Source organism: Malus sylvestris, chromosome 5 (assembly GCF_916048215.2).
Source record: "Malus sylvestris chromosome 5, drMalSylv7.2, whole genome shotgun sequence".
NCBI lineage: Eukaryota > Viridiplantae > Streptophyta > Magnoliopsida > Rosales > Rosaceae > Malus > Malus sylvestris.
In genome coordinates this window covers 18,628,546-18,647,666 of record NC_062264.1, presented here as the reverse complement: position 1 = coordinate 18,647,666, position 19,121 = coordinate 18,628,546, and the positions used below count along the sequence as shown (strand labels likewise).

General features: G+C 35.3%; 2 long non-coding RNA genes across 2 annotated transcripts; both read right to left on the bottom strand.

Moving 5' to 3' along the window:
- Positions 1-3,035: 3,035 nt before the first annotated feature.
- LOC126624394 (uncharacterized) lies at positions 3,036-16,693 on the bottom strand. Its single transcript, XR_007624094.1, has 4 exons — positions 16,633-16,693; positions 15,993-16,130; positions 5,322-5,394; positions 3,036-3,341 (listed from the first exon to the last, which is right to left on the bottom strand). It is a non-coding gene; the product is annotated as an uncharacterized LOC126624394 (long non-coding RNA).
- Positions 16,694-17,049: 356 nt separating this feature from the next.
- On the bottom strand, positions 17,050-18,428 carry LOC126624392 (uncharacterized). The gene is made up of 3 exons (XR_007624090.1): positions 18,075-18,428; positions 17,271-17,986; positions 17,050-17,148 (listed from the first exon to the last, which is right to left on the bottom strand). It is a non-coding gene; the product is annotated as an uncharacterized LOC126624392 (long non-coding RNA).
- Between the last annotated feature and the right edge of the window lie 693 nt (positions 18,429-19,121).

The window sequence follows — 19,121 nt, the reverse complement described above, 5'->3', positions numbered from 1 at the left end:
AAAATGAATTAAGGCTAATTTTTTTTTAAATTAACTTTTTAAAAAAAAAAATTATGTAGACTATCCTAAATTAATTTTATGAACATTTTAACCTAAAAATATTTAAATTCCGATAAATTTTGAAAAATCACTAAATCAATACATGAAAATCATGATAAACCACATGAACTTAAAAAAAAAGACAATTAATAAACCACATAAACTTAATACAATCGAAAGCTCATAGACTACATAAGCTTAATAATGATATCTACCATCTTGACTTGGTGGTGGACTTGGGTGATAGTCTTGAGATGAATCATCATCTTGAAATATACTCCTTGTGACATTCCTTCGTAAAATTTCTTTTTGCTTACCACGTAAATATCTCTTCCTCTCTGGAGTGTATTTGTCGAGGTCCTCCATTATCAAATTAGTTTCATACCTTTCTTGCTCCCTATCCCCTTCTTGCTTCATGGCCAAAAACATTTGGGGCGATTCTTCTTGCCGATGACACTGGTTTTCGTTCATTCTTGCCATTTCGCTAGCAAATTGTGCACGTATCGGATCTTGGGACTTCCCTTTTCTCTTTGCTTCCTTTTGCTTATCTCTACCCGAGGGCCTTGACAATGAAGAAGTTGGGCTCATTTGGTCGACACCTTCATTGTCGGAAAAATTCACACCTTCATTGACATCATTTGGGGGTGGAGCTTCATTATGAAATAATCTTCCACATTGTTGGTTCGCATCGGTTCCTAACCTCGGACAATCCTTGAGGATGTTCCAAGCATGATGCAACTTAAAAGCTTGATTTTTTGGTGTAGTTCTTGTCTTGTAAATTGCCACTGCTTTGTCACCCTATACAACAAATACATAAAAACAATTAGTTGCAAAATACTATTATGTACATAACAACTAAAATATCAACAAAGAAACTCACAATTTCTGAGGCTCCCCGTCCACTAGGCATGTCAACCATGGCTCTCTCCAAACTTCCCTTCCACAAAGTGCACGATTTGTTGATAATCTTCCACCGATCATAAACATCACCAACTTCCCTTTGACTGGCGTTGGAGTTTTCATATAACTTATCAACGATTTTACCCCACAAAACCTTTCTATTTTGATTGGTGCCGACGACACCATCTTCGCTAACAGAAATCCATGCCAAACATAAAGCAATATCTTCGTCAAAGGTCCAATTACGACCTCTAACATGCTCTTTTGCCATCTTGAAAATTTTGGAAATGAGAAGAAATGGTAGAAAGAAAAATTGGAAGAATTGTAGGAGAAAAGTGAGTTTTGTGTGAATGGCTTAGCCCACCTCGGCTGAATGGCTTGCGCATCTACGCGTGGAGGAAGTATGGCTGGGCGTTTGGGCTTCACAACACAGTTTTCAATCTCATCCGTGGGCCCCACTTCAATTCGTGGGCTAAATTTGTGACCTATATTTGCCTTTATTTTAAGTTTTAGGTTTTAGGTTTGGTTTAGGTTTTGGGTTGGAGTGGATTTGGGGGGGGGGGAAGGAAAATTTAGGTTATAAGCCACCATTGAAGATGGTCTAAGGTACTCGAAGGTAATTGTTTGTCAAAGTGAGTAGTCCATAATAGATGCAATATTTGTGAGTGCATCAACATGATTGTTCTCATTCAAGGAATCTAGTTCAAGAATAGCTTTCGACACCTATTATACAGCTTTCTGCTCCCCGAGTCTTCTCCATTTTTAGCTCCCTTTAAGTCTTTTTCCTTAGTATATTGATTGTGCATTCCGACACCGCCAAGTATAGATATAAGTCCACTCCATCTTCTGGCTTGGACAGGAGTGGCAAATTCGACATGTACTCGTTTAGCTTTCTAAAAGCCTCTTCACACTCTTCAGTCTAGAGTAAACCTTTACGTTTCTTGATTGCTGTGAAAATGGCTTGCATTTTTTTGTGGACCATGAAAGGAATAGACTAAGAGTGGCTACTATTTCACTTAGACTTTGGATTTCTTTCAAGGTCCAAGGCGACTTCATCTCTATAATAATTCTGGTCCAGTTCAAATTGGCTTCAATTTCGTGTTTGGGGACCAGGTCACCTAAGAACTTTCTTGACGCAACTCTGAAAATGCACTTTTCTAAGTTGTGCTTCATATTGTATTTTCAGAGTAGGTCGAAAATTCTTGGAGGAGAGTAAGGTCATTCTTTTCTTCGCTCTTGACTACCATGTCATTGACGTACACTTCCACTGTTTTCCCAATCTTTTCTTTGAATATTTGGTTAACCAGCCTCTGATAGGTTGATCCTACATTTTTAAGTCCAAAATGCATAACTTTATACTAATACGTACATCGGTCGATGTCAAAGGATTTTCATGTCTGGTTTGAACATCTTGATTTGTTTGTAACCGGAGTATGCATCCATGAAGCTTAAAATTCGTGACCTGTTGTGGAATCAACTAGCAAATCTATCCAAGTTGGAGGGTAAGGATCCTTGGGGTACGCCTTGTTTAAATTTATAAAGTTCACGTAGTTTCTTTATTTACCGTTCTTCGGCACAAGGATTACGTTGGCTAAATAGTCTAGATGTGGACTTTGATGATAAAGCTGGCATCCTTGAGCTTGTCAATTCTACTTTGATGATCTTACTTCGTTTCGTCCCGTGGTTGCATTTTCCCTAGATAATCGACTTTACTGTTGGGTCTAGGTAAAGACGAGAAAATATGCCTGCGCGTTGCTGTAAGGACTTGAATGTATTAGTCGCAACATGCATGAATAGTTTCCACACAAAGCAACTAAAAAGACGTAACACCTAAGAATCAATGAACAATTGGGACATCTTACTCATATGTGAGAGTCTCAATCCCTATTTCAAATCCCTATTGGACAAAAATCATATTTCTTCTTCAAATTGAATGGACATCATTGATCAAGCAATTAAACATTCCTATTGGCAAATAATTGACCAAGAATTGAAGGGATTGGAAAAAGAGGACGCAATTAAACTATATAATTTAACAAAAGTAAAGGTCAACACAACTCTTTAAATTAAACTATATATCTAATTTACCATAAAACTTCGTAAAATTGATAGTTTACTTGATATAAGCACTTAATTTTCCTATTTAAAACAGTTTACCCATTCTTGATAAGTAAAATATAGCTTAAGCTTAATTTATTAATAGCTTAATGCAGTTCAAAAGTATTTCCTGTTGTGGCGAGAAGGAGAAACTATAGCCAACCCGCCTTAACTTTTAACTTTTTCCATATGGATATGTACAGTTTACCTGCACCCTCATACCATGTGTCTTGAGCTATTATCTATCCTCCACTTGCAGCATTTTCGCTCTTCTGCACGGGAACCTCGACAGCAAATGATTTCATCTGTTACCGGTATTAGAAAAACACATTATACTTAAAATCATCAGTAAAGATATTTTCAAACAATTCACAATCCATTACACAAAGTGGATCCAACTCCAAGGCAAGACTAAGCAAACACACAAACTGTATAAAAACCCAATAAAAGTAGAAGTGTAACAATATTGTTATGCATGTAGATTTATTCTCACAAATAACGAATATAAGAATTTGATGATCTTGTTACTCAAGCTCCAAGGAAAAATGAAATAAAATTCAATGGTTAAAATTAATCCTTATGTAAATGTATTCCCCACATCTATATCATTCAAGACAACGAAATTCAATGGTTTCAACCAAAAAAAAAAATCCTGATTGATTTGAGTTCAGGACATTCAAGTACAACGTAATTGAAATTTGTGCAAGAGATTCCATGAAAACATAACATACAAACAAAACTTAATTGAAAGCAGAAAGAAAAACTTGGACATGAGAACTAATAAACACATTGTACCATAAAATGGCTCTACATGAGAGAGGGAGCGAGGGAAGAAAAAGTGTGTGGAGAGAGAGAACACACAGAGTCATAAATCTTGAAACATCCCAACGTTACAAAAGCAGTAGTACAAAATGCCTCATATAAAGATAGAAAAGCCCAACAATAAGTATGAAAGACATTAGTTGCTCCATCTATAGGACATTTTGCAACAACAGTTAGGCTCTTGAAACTAAGAGATCATAAATACATTTATGTAAGGGTCATCAGAACAAAAAAAAAAAAAAAAGGAATAGAAAGTCGATTACGGACTACTCCGGTGTTTACCCAATATTGGGGAATAAAAAATTTGGGAGACAATGCAAATTTTGGAATCCAAAATTTGGAGGAATTGGATTCCTTACAATTTGGTGGAGGTTGAATTCCGAGTTATTGAAATGCATTTTGCCTCCCCATTATACCCTCGAAAAATATAAACAATCATTGGAGACCGAGTAGCACACACTCGTAAATAAAAGATTAGCAACCTTTACTTCAAGATAAACATAAAGCATACAGAAGAATAAAACTGCAACAAAAAACTTTCCACACAAACTTTTGCACTGAAGATGAGAATTAAAAGAATCACACCAGACATAGCCTTTCAAAAATAAATCCTGGACCTACAAATTCAGAAAAACCCTGTGAGCAGTTCACATATACCTATACCTGTCAAGGTGCACAACACCATTAAATGCTAGAGTTGACATCTACCTGTTCATCCACAGAACAGATACAGTGAAGGAGACACAGAAAACAAACCAAGCTTCAAGTCTTGTTGTCTAATCTAAATTAGAGAACGCTCACCCAGAAGACAAAGTAATACACATTTCTTAGGAAATTGTTTTGCAGTAAAGGCTATATAAGTGATCATTTGAGCAACCTGTTGCTAAACCTATGTTTATCAAGACGTAACAAAGTAAAACAAACAAAAAACAGGCATTGTTAAATCTTCTTAACTACAAATTCATAAAGTAACACCACCAAAACAAACAAAAAAACGCGTTGTAAATCTTACTGCATTTAAATCTTCCTCACTTTAAAATAAAAATTAAGGAATATCCCCACTGTAAAAAGTAACACCACATGAACAAAAAAAAGAAAAAAGACTCCGTAAAGACAACACTCTTGTTAAGATACCCCAACTAAATCAGTTAGCAGCAAGAGACCAACATGGCAATGGGAGTCTACAAAAAGGAAACAGAACAGAAGATATAAAATAGTAGACAAATGGTCATAGTTATATTAATTGAAATTGTTCAGAAAAAAACAATGTTGAATACATACTTCCTTAGAATAAAAAAATTGATTAATTCATTATAATGGTTTTTTGAAACCCAAGTAGAAAAGATACAACTTAATAATGATGGAAGCCACAGACCTATGTCATTTCTTATTCGGGATCAAATAGAGCATATTTCTTATTTGGGAACCAGAAATTTAAGATTGCAAGCTTGAGACTTCCATACCTCAAACCGAAGCCGGCGTGTTGTCTAGTAGTTCAAACCTTGATCCTTGATAAATTGAACTTCCTTCTTTGATCTAACAATTGAAAAATAGATAAATTAGGCAGCATCTCATATCAATATAACACTCCTATACATACACACAGATACCAAAACAGCCTACATTCAAATTTGCATCATATCCTTATTTCTAACTCTTTGGGGAATTTTCACAAACACCTAATAGGCAAAGATTGTTGGAAATGTGCCCTAAAACCAATCATATGATGATACTTTACGGACATTTCAAATGTTAAACTAATCTAGTTTAACATATAAAGGGCAAAGATTATTGTTTGAGCCGTCTCATATAAATGTTATATGCTTAAACGATAAAGTCCAAGGAATATGTGATTGGGAGAATGCAATCTAATGAAGTTAGATTAATGAGACCATTCTTTCGTAGACACATCCTAAATGTTCCTGATCATAGGATTACCAATTGGGCATTGACAGTCCGTTAAGATCAGTACGTACTGTGTCTTCTCTCAGGGAGAGTGACTAGTCTCGAGTCATTGGTGTGTGACATCAAGACAAGTACGTAGGTGCTCAATAAGAGAATGAGTTCACTGAACGTGATCAACGAAGAGTTCTTATATTCCATGTCACATGAGAACTCATGGTTGGGATAATGCAAAGTAGTCCTTTGATCTGAGACATCACAGTTGTCTTGTGGTTAAGTCCTTAATCTTTGATTATGTCTAATTCACCCCCTAGGGGTGTCACGGCATCGTTGGGGTTAAGCCACTTAGCTATGGAGACAAGTAAATGCGCAACAAGGGATCTCTAACCTTCAAACAGTTGAGGGAGAATACTCTATGATATGATTTGGAATCTCTGGCCAGAGTATGAATGAGATTGGGGAATGCGTTCCAAATCACATTCAAGGAAATCATATAAGCAAATGAATCACATTGGATAGTAGACATGAATAAATAAACTATCATACCAAACAATGTGGTCAAGAGTATTAGATTAGAGAAGGACCGTATTGCATTTGTAATCCCGAACTGAATAGGTTCTCTAACCTCTTCTGATTAGCTTGGGTAACCATGACATGCTGCTAGGCGTCAACCATGGTTTGTGGAAGCCCTATACGTGTATAACCACTAAAGGGAGAATTGAAAATTGTTTCAATTCACAATCGATGTAAAATTGTTTTAATCGCCCACTGCCTCGCTAAAAGGAACCTAATGGATCGCACACCGTAAAAGGTAGAGATTGGAGATTAAACGGAAATGAGTAAGAATGATTAAATGGTTTAATCATTTAATTTATGGCAAGGATTAATTAATATGTTAATTAATCAAACGAATAAGTTCGTTAAAGACCTCGGGATAGTTTTGGACCTTAAGGCCCAATGGGCTTCGAACGTCAAGCCCATTGACTTAAGTTGTATGACAAATTAATGAATAAAGATTCACAAAGGCCCAAAAGCCCAAAATTCCCAAGGTAGGCCGGCCATGAAGATGAATTAGGGTTGTTTGGTTATTTAGGTCACTTAAAGAAGTGACTATATAAATGACTTTATAACAAAATATTCAATAATGTGATTAAGGGTTTATTTTGGGTGAAAATGGGTGAGAATTGTCTCTCCATTTTCTCTCTAAAGAAGCTAACACCTTGGAGGGTACATCTAGCAATCCTACTACTCCAAGGTCACTCATTTCTTCTACAATCAAACCTTGGTGAAGAGACTTAGAGGTTCTCAATTTTGGGAACTTAGAGAACCTATTCTTCCATCCAAATCCATGGATCTAAGAAGCAAGGAATGAAGGCCCTATCTCTTTGGGTGATTAGCCTTTGCTTATGCAAAGAGGAATCTACAAAGGTATTAATTTCAACTCACTTTGTTTTGAGTTGATTATTGGTTCACCAATCTACTAGGCTTTGAATTTCATGGTAATGTTTTGTTTTTGAGTGCATGCAAGCATGATTCCGCCTTTTAATTGTTAATTGCATGCTATATGATGTTGCTCAAATGAACATGTTTTTCAAAATAAATCCTTCAAGTGGTATCAGAGCCTAGGTCTAGTAGTTGGTGAATCCTTTTGGGTTTTGTAGTTCATAAGTTTATGATTTAAAAGTTGTAATTGTTACAAGCTTTATTCTTGCTTCTTTGAATGTAAATTTTGTTTGAAAATTTGCCATCTCAAATGTTGTAGATGTAGTTCATATGAGGATGAATATTGGAGCTAAAATTTGGTGCCATGATTTTGGGAATTTTCGGCCAAATCCAAAGGGTGATTTTTTGGGTTCATGTTTGTCTTGTTAAAATGGTTTTAAGATAACTTTTGGAACCCCTAAGTACCCTAGGATGTTAGCCTCATTTTGAATGATGAAAATTTGAGTTTTATGGCTTGAAAACATTCATGGAGCTCTTATGGGTTTTCATGGATGTTCTTCATTGTTCTTGATGTTCTTGCCAAGAACAAAAAGGTTTTGTGTTTTGATTCAAAGTTTTGAATATTTCATAAAGTTTATGTTATATGTTTTTCAAATGATTTATCATGTATTTAAAGTGTTAAATATTTGAATAAATGATGATGGAAACATCAATCATCAAAACATATATTAATTTTATGAAAGTATTTAAAGTGTTAAATATTTGAATAAATGATGATGGAAACATCAATCATCAAAACATATATTAATTTTATGAAAGTATTTAAAGTGTTAAATATTTGAATAAATGATGATGGAAACATCAATCATCAAAACATATATTAATTTTATGAAAGGTGAAAGCACTACTTGATTGTTTTTGACAAAACTAATAAATCAAAACACCCACCACTCATTTTTATCCCTAAAAACCGGCCACCCTAATAAAATAGGGTATTTTTGGGGCTTTTATGCAATTACATAAAGTTTTGATACTTTTGTGTATTTGTACTTTGACCCGAAAGTTTACGTTTTGACGTTAAGGCCTAAAAACGCTAAAGGACAAATTGTTTTGCTCCTTTAATGAAGTTTTTGAATTTATTTAAATTTTGGGTTCTAGTTGTATTTACATGAAGTAGTGACTTTTGTGTTTTTACAAAGTGACCCCAAAAGTTTATGTTTTCGCAATATGGCCCAAAAAGTTGTGGTTATTGCATGATGGCCCAAATAGGATGAGAACAAAATTGTTTTGTCTCTTTAAATGAGAATTGGATTTTCATTTTGTTTAGCTCCACTTAAATCAATTTTATGGATACAAAAACCAAATGAAAATGTTGCATTCAATTAATTAGTTAAAGCGTTAATTAATTAAAGGATGATTATGAACCTAAGCCTAATATAATTGAGCTATGTGAAAGGCGTTTCAAATTTGTTTGAACCATGGGAATGTGTAGATTAGATTTTGGTTGTAATTTGATTTGATCAAATGTTGTAAAAGGGCATAAGTCCTTCTTTACTTTAAGGTAATTTGTTTTATGCAAATGTTGTAATGAGCATAAGCTCATCCTTTACTTTGAAGTATTTCTTTCTTGCTTTATATGATATGCATGAAAATGAAGTAATTGGGTCCAACGCCCCTAAGACAACACGCCTTAATGTGATTAAACGCGTAACTAAAATCAATCTCCATCCCTAGACCGAGATTCAACACAAGGCTCGTGTTGAATCTAAACAAAGGTTCATAGTCATCCTAAGGCCCTAAGGCAACTATATAGTCCATCAAATGAATGCAAACCTCATGTTAGTAGTAACATATACTCTTGCTTTAAAAACCGTTTTAAAAGCATAGTGGGAGTATTATGTACAACTAAAACAATCATATGGACCAATAGTTGTAATAGGACCAAAATAGTTTTAATAGAGATTAAAATGTATGTTTATATGTGATGAGACCTAAAACCCTCAACCAAACCATTATTAAGTTGATAAGCGTGAGAGTGCTTAGAACACTCTTTCGTGGCCTTCCACCGTGGTGGGCTTCAATCGTTTATGACTCGTACAATGTATTCGTCCAGTTCTGGGGTTGCAAAGTATGTGCTTACATTCAGGAGAAACCTATAAACATATGATGAAGTGAAAGGTAGGCAACGAGTGTGGCCAATATGGAGTTCTTCTGAGGCCATTCTTGAACCCCTACTTGAACTAGCATGGTGGGAATGACTTAACTAAGTGCAATGGTGCCAATATGGAGTTCTTCTGAGGCATCATTCTCTAGAGGCCAAACAAGATGGGTACTTGCATTAGTTGCAAATGAGTAAGCGTACTCTCTCATTATTATTGTTGCTAGCCAATATGGAGTTCTTCTGAGGTGGGCTTGGTAATAGTGAGCCTCCCATAACCTACTAAGAGTTTCATCCAAAACTCTCGAATTCCAATGAGGGATATGGAATTTGCCAAAAATAGTGGGTGGTGCTATTTTGATTTAAAGACCCGAATCAAATGGCTTAAAATCAATCAATTTATATTCGTTATGTATTTGATTACCAATATATTTGCAAACGCTATCCAACACTTGACAAATAAAAGCCGAACGTTTAGTTTACGGACTTGGTACTACAAAACCATAGATTGTCTTTAATGGCTTGTAAATGTACCTAAGTAGTCTCATCCTCACAATCTTCCTATTGATAATGTATCATTAGAAGAATATGTTAGAAAAGGTCTATCATAGAGAGGACAACACTTTTAATGTCATAATTCTTCAATTACAAATTGTTGTATGAAGAAATAAGAGTTGCTTTGAACAACCCTTAGTCAATACAAACACTTAGTGCTTATTTCTTTGTTAATTGAACAAAGAACTTGAGAAGTAAGCACAAGGGCATGGACACTTTATGTGCCATGATTCTTCACTTACAATTTGTTGTGTGAAGAAATAAGAGTTGCCTTGTACAACTCTTTAAAGTTTGTAATTATGTTTAGAACATAATGGTTGGTTGACAAAAATAGTCCATTAACATGGACTTATGATGATTTTGAATCATTGAGTGTTGAAGTGTTAAACCACTTAACGAGACGGAAACTAGGCAAGGACTTTACCTTTGTTTCCCTATCCTAATGGTTCACTAAGTTTATGGTAAACTATGTAGTGAACAATAACCACTTACTCTCCAAATTGTTTGATGTGTATAACACAATTGAAAAAGGTTTCAAGAGAGATAGTGGGAGTTTAGGGACCATGACTAATGTAGTCAAAGGTGAAAGTCAAATAAAGAAGATAAATAACTCCAAGGGAACAAACTTTCTTTATGAAAGGATGGACATTGGAAGGGGTATTTGCAAGAAATGTCTTGCAAGTGTCAAGAACACACCTTTCGAAGGTGTTGTAAATTGTTCTTGAATAGTTCAAAACAGTTGGTTCTTCTACTTGAATGTATGATTCCGTATTAGTAACTATGTTTTACAAATCGTTGTAAAAGTGTGACTAATAAGAAGTAGAAGATATATGAGAGAAGAAAAGGTGCTTCACATACGGAACGTGAATAAGATATAGATCTCTGCGAAAGCAGATAGTACTTACTTCCTCATATGAACTACCAAAGAAATTGGATTATAGTAATCTAATTGATTGTCTCTATAGTAGAGATGATATGGTAGTGTTAACTGTTTAGAATATAATGATGCTTAAAACCCAAAAGGTTGCAAGGTAGTGACTAATCCCAACTAAATTGTGATACCTCTAAAACATAAGTTACGAGTTGGTGAAACAAGGATGCTTTGGATCGTTAGATCCGGATCCAATACCTTCTTGTTAAAATTGTATAGAGGCGAAATGTTCGAATCTTTATTCTTTTGGAAAGAAGAAAGAATCACAAAGTTGTTGAGGTTAATTCACTTAGATGTTAGTGGCACTTGTCCACAACATAATACTACTCATGTTATATGACATTCACCGAAGATCACTCTCGGTTGGACTATAGTTTATTTTGAATAAACACAAGTCCGAATACTTTGCAAAAGGTTTCAAAGAATTCAAGAAATGTAAATAGATGAGTAAGATATCTAAAGTATTTACCTCCTTAGATTTGATCCAAGGAAAGGTAACACTTTAGATGAGTTTCCTTGAAAGATATCAAGGAAAATAGCATCATAAGATAATGTATTTCTCCATTAGGAGAAGAACGAACTTGAATAAGATTTAGTTCGTTAAATGTTATCTATTACCCATATATAGGATATATACTTCTAAAACAATATGATTGTCGATGAGAAGATCTTCCAATATTTTCATGACTCCATAAGATGTAGTTGGAAAGAAAGACAAATCTTAAGCATGTTAAGATTTGAGGTTGTGTGCTAATAAGCAATATTTGTTTGATAACAATCTTGTGGGATATCCTTAAATTAACTTTTGGATATCGTTTCTATAATCCAACTAACAAATGTTGTTTTGTTGGGAAGTTCATTGTAATCCTACAATGTGATTTGCCTAAGATGCAAATGAACGAGAGATAGAACTCAAAGAATGGGTTCTTTGAGAGACAAGAAAGTAATCAACAAATATAACAACCTAGTTCCTATGCCAAAAGCTCCAAGGTAGTCGAGAAGGATTTATAAACCGTCTCAGTTGAATGGTTTGAACTTTATGACTATGTCATAGAGTTGCACCTCTTAATTCGAAAGAAATAAGAATGAAAATCCTTATGACTACATTGAGTGTATATATGATACATACTCAAGGAAATGGTAAAGTACCATTTGACCCGAAATAATGAAACCTTCATAAGCTAATTGGTAGCTTAAGGTGACTACAATCAAAGAGAATGGTTGACTTTGAAGAAACAATCTTTGAGATAGTCTTAGTTTCAATTAATTCGAAGATTGCTAGCTACAACTAAATGGTGATTCAATGTTTGAACATAATATGGGTTTCCGAAACCATTATTAAGATAGTCTTGATAATATATGTCCAAAACTATAAATCACAAGACATGTAAGTTGTAGAGATCCATCCATCATGGATCTTAGCAAGTTAGTGGGAGCTATTTGCATTTTATGAGAAAAAGGATCAAATCGTTTGATTTCTCATAAAGATGTAAATGAATCTTTTGTTTACTAGTTTTACAAAAGATTAGTGGGAGTTAATCATGTTCCTAAAATTTAAATATATATGATATATTAATTTTGGAAATGAAAAGAATACTTCTTCGTTAAAGTTATGACTTTAATACATTATATGAAGATAGAATGTATATGGGAGATATAGTCTATGTACATGGGATGGAAATCTATAATGATATATTTCATGATATAATTGGATTATATCAATCCCTAATAATAGACAATGGATGCTAGGAAGTTTCTCATATGATGATAAACTTCAATAAGAAGGACGATTCTAGTGAGACTAGCAAGTTGCCCTTCTCAAAGGGAACGTACCCTTTGACTCCCAAAGAAATAATGCGTAAATTGAATCCTTTATGCATACGCAGAAAGGTGATTTATGTATTTCATATTGTATGAAAAACATTGATATGAGTTGTACCTAGAACGGTACAAGATGATATCAGTGCAAGCCCAGGATCAGAACCATGGCAACTGTCAAGTGAGTCCTTAAGTATTTGAGAAATACTAAAGGATAAATTCCTCAAAGATCGAGGAAGAATCAAAGTGACGTAATGGAAGCGTAAATGTATTAGATTATGAATCTAATCCATCATTGGATGTTTCTTCATTATGAATGAAGAGATAAACAGATATCTCTTTATTATGACTAAAGAGATATTTGGATGGAAACATTAAAGTATGACTTTAGTGTGTTCCATTATGAATGCAAGATATATTGCCATATAGAAGTTTACAACAATGTTGTTTGGATGGGAAAGTTCATTTATGAACTCTCTATTCGGTTCCAACCAGAAAGTGTATGACACTAATGGGGCGATAGCTCAAGCCTGGGAATCAAGGTCTCATCAAGATCCGAACTCAAATGAGAGACTGAACCACATGATTGAGAATCATGTATAATGGTGACGTCGTTATTCTCAAGGTTGCTTCTATGGATAACACATATAGATGTCCACTGTCTAGGCCTACTATTCAGCCATTTATGAAATGACTACAGAAGAGGTATCATCACTGATGACCAATGCTGATTGGCTCTAGTGCAAGTGGGAGATTGTTGGAAATGTGCCTTAAAACCAATCATATGATGATACTTTACGGACATTTCAAATGTTAAACTAATCTAGTTTAACATATAAAGGGCAAAGATTATTGTTTGAGCCGTCTCATATAAATGTTATATGCTTAAACGATAAAGTCCAAGGAATATGTGATTGGGAGAATGCAATCTAATGAAGTTAGATTAATGAGACCATTCTTTCGTAGACACATCCTAAATGTTCCTGATCATAGGATTACCAATTGGGCATTGACAGTCCGTTAAGATCAGTACGTACTGTGTCTTCTCTCAGGGAGAGTGACTAGTCTCGAGTCATTGGTGTGTGACATCAAGACAAGTACGTAGGTGCTCAATAAGAGAATGAGTTCACTGAACGTGATCAACGAAGAGTTCTTATATTCCATGTCACATGAGAACTCATGGTTGGGATAATGCAAAGTAGTCCTTTGATCTGAGGCATCACAGTTGTCTTGTGGTTAAGTCCTTAATCTTTGATTATGTCTAATTCACCCCCTAGGGGTGTCACGGCATCGTTGGGGTTAAGCCACTTAGCTATGGAGACAAGTAAATGCGCAACAAGGGATCTCTAACCTTCAAACAGTTGAGGGAGAATACTCTATGATATGATTTGGAATCTCTGGCCAGAGTATGAATGAGATTGGGGAATGCGTTCCAAATCACATTCAAGGAAATCATATAAGCAAATGAATCACATTGGATAGTAGACATGAATAAATAAACTATCATACCAAACAATGTGGTCAAGAGTATTAGATTAGAGAAGGACCGTATTGCATTTGTAATCCCGAACTGAATAGGTTCTCTAACCTCTTCTGATTAGCTTGGGTAACCATGACATGCTGCTAGGCGTCAACCATGGTTTGTGGAAGCCCTATACGTGTATAACCACTAAAGGGAGAATTGAAAATTGTTTCAATTCACAATCGATGTAAAATTGTTTTAATCGCCCACTGCCTCGCTAAAAGGAACCTAATGGATCGCACACCGTAAAAGGTAGAGATTGGAGATTAAACGGAAATGAGTAAGAATGATTAAATGGTTTAATCATTTAATTTATGGCAAGGATTAATTAATATGTTAATTAATCAAACGAATAAGTTCGTTAAAGACCTCGGGATAGTTTTGGACCTTAAGGCCCAATGGGCTTCGAACGTCAAGCCCATTGACTTAAGTTGTATGACAACTTAATGAATAAAGATTCACAAAGGCCCAAAAGCCCAAAATTCCCAAGGTAGGCCGGCCATGAAGATGAATTAGGGTTGTTTGGTTATTTAGGTCACTTAAAGAAGTGACTATATAAATGACTTTATAACAAAATATTCAATAATGTGATTAAGGGTTTATTTTGGGTGAAAATGGGTGAGAATTGTCTCTCCATTTTCTCTCTAAAGAAGCTAACACCTTGGAGGGTACATCTAGCAATCCTACTACTCCAAGGTCACTCATTTCTTCTACAATCAAACCTTGGTGAAGAGACTTAGAGGTTCTCAATTTTGGGAACTTAGAGAACCTATTCTTCCATCCAAATCCATGGATCTAAGAAGCAAGGAATGAAGGCCCTATCTCTTTGGGTGATTAGCCTTTGCTTATGCAAAGAGGAATCTACAAAGGTATTAATTTCAACTCACTTTGTTTTGAGTTGATTATTGGTTCACCAATCTACTAGGCTTTGAATTTCATGGTAATGTTTTGTTTTTGAGTGCATGCAAGCATGATTCCGCCTTTTAATTGTTAATTGCATGCTATATGATGTTGCTCAAATGAACATGTTTTTCAAAATAAATCCTTCAAAGATTTGCTTCAATATAAAAGAAATCTGATTTAGTCAGTGATCTCAATTGCATGTATATTTGAACGACCATGCTTGTTAATCAGTCATGTTATAGGATGTATTTAACACTTACCAAGCGGTTCCAAAACAACATCCTACATACATATTATGTTGCCAAACTATGAATCAAGACCGAACTTTCCTACTTTGGTAATGTAATGTCCTAGTCTAGTTACTATTTGGTTCCTGTATTTTGACGTGAAAACAATTTTGGTCCCCTAGAAGTTGCCAATGGCACTCGAATTGTAACTGGAAAACAATTCAGACACAGCTATAAAAAATTAAAACTCGAGGCACCAAAGTATGAGAACAAGAAACCAAAATAGTTAAATTTACCCTTTTATATCATACATACCATTAAAAATTTGTTTAGAGATAAAAATTGTAGTCATAGTAGAGAATCCAACCTGGCCAAAGAAAGTGGATTTCCTCACTTTCTAGTGCTATTATATTTATCGTGCTTGAGACTATTCAAACATGAGAAAAGTGGAAATTTCATGCAATATGAAAACAAATCCCTGATAGTTAATACTGCTTACTGTAGAAGCTAACAATCTTATTTCGTACGAAAAACATGAAGATCACTAAAAGACACCAGAATATAACTTTCATCAATGACATACTTTATGAGAATTTTGGATCCAAAAGTGGCTCCAATAAAATAAATTTAGACTCGTATATGCAATATTTTAACATGTGAAAGAAACATGCATACCTAATGAAATAATGAGGAGAATGGCCATTGACCATTTGTTGTCGTTGATACAACTCTTTTCATCCATGCCTTCATGTTTGTATCCTTTGGAACGTTGACATGAATAATTGCCAGGTGAATTTATGCATGTTTCAATATCTGGAAAGTAAGGAACCATAGACGAACATCAGTTAAAATCCCAATTTTTAAATTGGTTGAATTGGGAAAGAACCATTTGTACATTCACATGGTGTTGAGAGAAATAACATTGAAATTTTTTTTTGAACTAAAACAAAATAACATTGAAAATAAAGCACTACACATACACAAAATCTGTTCAGTATAAAAAGCAGCAAGAAACTAATGTAATTTTCAGCTTCTAACTCATCCATTTGATCAATATATTGATGGAACAAATGTAACTTTCAGTTTCTAACTCATTCATTTGATCAATATCATCCAAGTCAGAAAAGGTAGAACATAAAAACGATTAGGATATATAAATAGGGGCTTCATCTGAATCAATATCAGCCACCATTCCCCAAAAATTTGATGTCAGGACTCTACCAAGCATCTATGAAGCCCCTTCAAAGTAAGACACTTGTTAAGGAACAATATGGTGAAGAATACGAAAGGTAAGTAGTGACAATCATCAACTCACCTACATATCCAGCACAGTAGCCAATGTCTTCCTCTCTTTTAGCAATATGTAAATCCCTAATTTGCAAACAATAATTTGGAATCTTGAGATACCAAATCGACTTCAACAGGGTTTGAAGGTTGCATTTTTCATAAAATTTAGAAACTAAAAGCAACAACAATATTAATAAGTGAGCATTCACCAAAAAATAAAGGAATGGAAAGAGCGATGACATTGTCAGTGCTACAAAACGATCATCAAACAATAGATCAGGGTTAAAACATTTATAAAAAAGTTAGAAGACGGTACAGATATAAACATTACTTAACAAAATTGATAAATGATTTCGAGTGTGACAAAGCAATCAAATTAAAGGATTAGCTCTTCCGCCTTCAAACACCATATTAAATGTGAAACGAAAAGGACTTGTACCTTTTATCAAAGATCTACAGCCTTGGTTCCTCCATCATTGCTTGTCTTCTCCAGTTTGGGTTTTACTTTCTTAGCAGTCTCTTCCTTCCTTGGTAGTTTTTTGTCCTGCAAAGAGAAAAAAAATTAGAATTAAATTATAAACGCAAGGTTCCTTGATTCTTCCGCTTCAGAAATTTGTTGTCGCATAGCCAAAAATTAGAGAAAATAAGCTTTGGTTTAGAACCTACTCACTCTCTGTAGACATGGGTTCTTCCTCAATTTTCGTCATCCTCCTCTTTCTGCGATTTCTCTCTCTCTCTGTCTCTCTCCTTGTCTATGTGCAATCGTTCTCTCCCTCTCTCTCTTTCTCTCTCTGCGTTCTTCCCTCTGTGCAAGCCCATACTCACCAACTCCCTCAATCAACTCTCTCCAATCTCTGTCTGTGAAGCATCAATAATTTGAAAACCCAGTTCGATTTTTCATTGCTCGGATGGAGAAAATTAAGGAATGAAAGAACAAATTATGGTTAGCACTAAAGTTGAGAGAGATGGAGAGTTGGGAGAAAGGAAGAGTCTGAAAGAGAGTGAAGGAGAAAGGATTAGAGAGAGGTTGAGTGTGACAGAGATGAGGGGAAAACACGGGATGGGATTACCAATCCCTGAAATCACTCTCCCTACCCCCCAAATCCCTGAAATCACTTATCTGAACATGCAACAGAGCATGGTCCCATCGACCCCATTCCAGTTCAGAAACAAAGGAAATGAAAGTTCCCCTCTAACCAATGCTTGTTCAATCATCGACACCAACAATTGATTTGAGGAGGAAAAATCAACCCTAACCTCCCTTTTGGCAGCCTCACTCCTCCCTCTCCTTTCCCCTCCCTGCCATCCCACACCTCCCTCCCTGAAATCCGTCCACAAATCATCCCATATATATCTCTCTCAGCCTAATCCGTGAGTTTTGGCTGAAGCACAGCCACACCAAATTTAGATCAAACCCTAATGTCCAGAATAATAAAAATTGACAAAAAATATATACAATTGGCACGTTACCATTGATTCGAGTTCTAGTAAGGAGTGAGGCGGCCAGGTAAGGCGAGGTGTGCGACGGCGAGGGGAAGGCAAGGTGTGCAACGGTGAGGCGCCGAATTGACTTTGTCGTTGAAGAGCTCTGGAGCAAAATGGGTTTGTCGTCGAAGAGATCTCTGGAATAAAATCGGGTTTGCTTCCATCCCCCACCCTTTCTACGATGGTCAACACGTGCACTCTGAAGGGTGGCAATTTCGTAAATAAATTGAAATTTTCAATCTGAAACTGAAGAGGTGGTGGCAATCTTGTAAATAAGTTGAAATGTGGTTCAAAACACTGTTCATTTGTACAGTGCAATTGAAAAACCTTCTTTAGACTAAACTAATGGTGGCATATTATGGAAGGGGCGACTTCCGGCTTGTCTTCAGCGGACTAGGCGAACACATCTTTATTGGCTGAGAAAGGTAGTGAACAGACCCTATTCCCTAATCTGACAACTTTGAGCCGATTCTGGCCCTGCGTTCCGGTTTGTCAGAATTAAGGCTTATGTAGGCAACGTCCTCGTTCGCTTTGGATTATGTAGTGTTGTTATCCTGGGGGTCAAGGTCTATGTAGAACTCTTTGTAACTCGTTTCTTGGCCCCAGACTCTGGTTGCTATGTGGGCTCATCCATCAGAGCTGTGGAGCTACGTTCTCCTTCTCGGATGATGATACACCTTGGTTTCTATTCCCAAACTCTTTCGTTTCTCTCATTCTCTTTATATTTTATTCCCAACACATTATCAACATGATGACATTTTTAATAAAAAGATAAGAGGACGACATGGAAACCTCAAGAGCATAATTATACATGTTTTGGGAATCATAATCTTCTCTCGTTTGAAGTCCATAATTACATTAGTCTTTTATGTTTTACTTTTATTTTTTATTTTTAAAGATCTTGTATATTTTATTACCAAACAGATTTTTACATCAAATTTATTTGTCTTTTTTTAGTTGGTTTCTTGTCTTTTTGAGCTATTTAATTGTGTTTTGTAGGATTTTTCAAGCAAAAAAGATAAAAAGGGCATA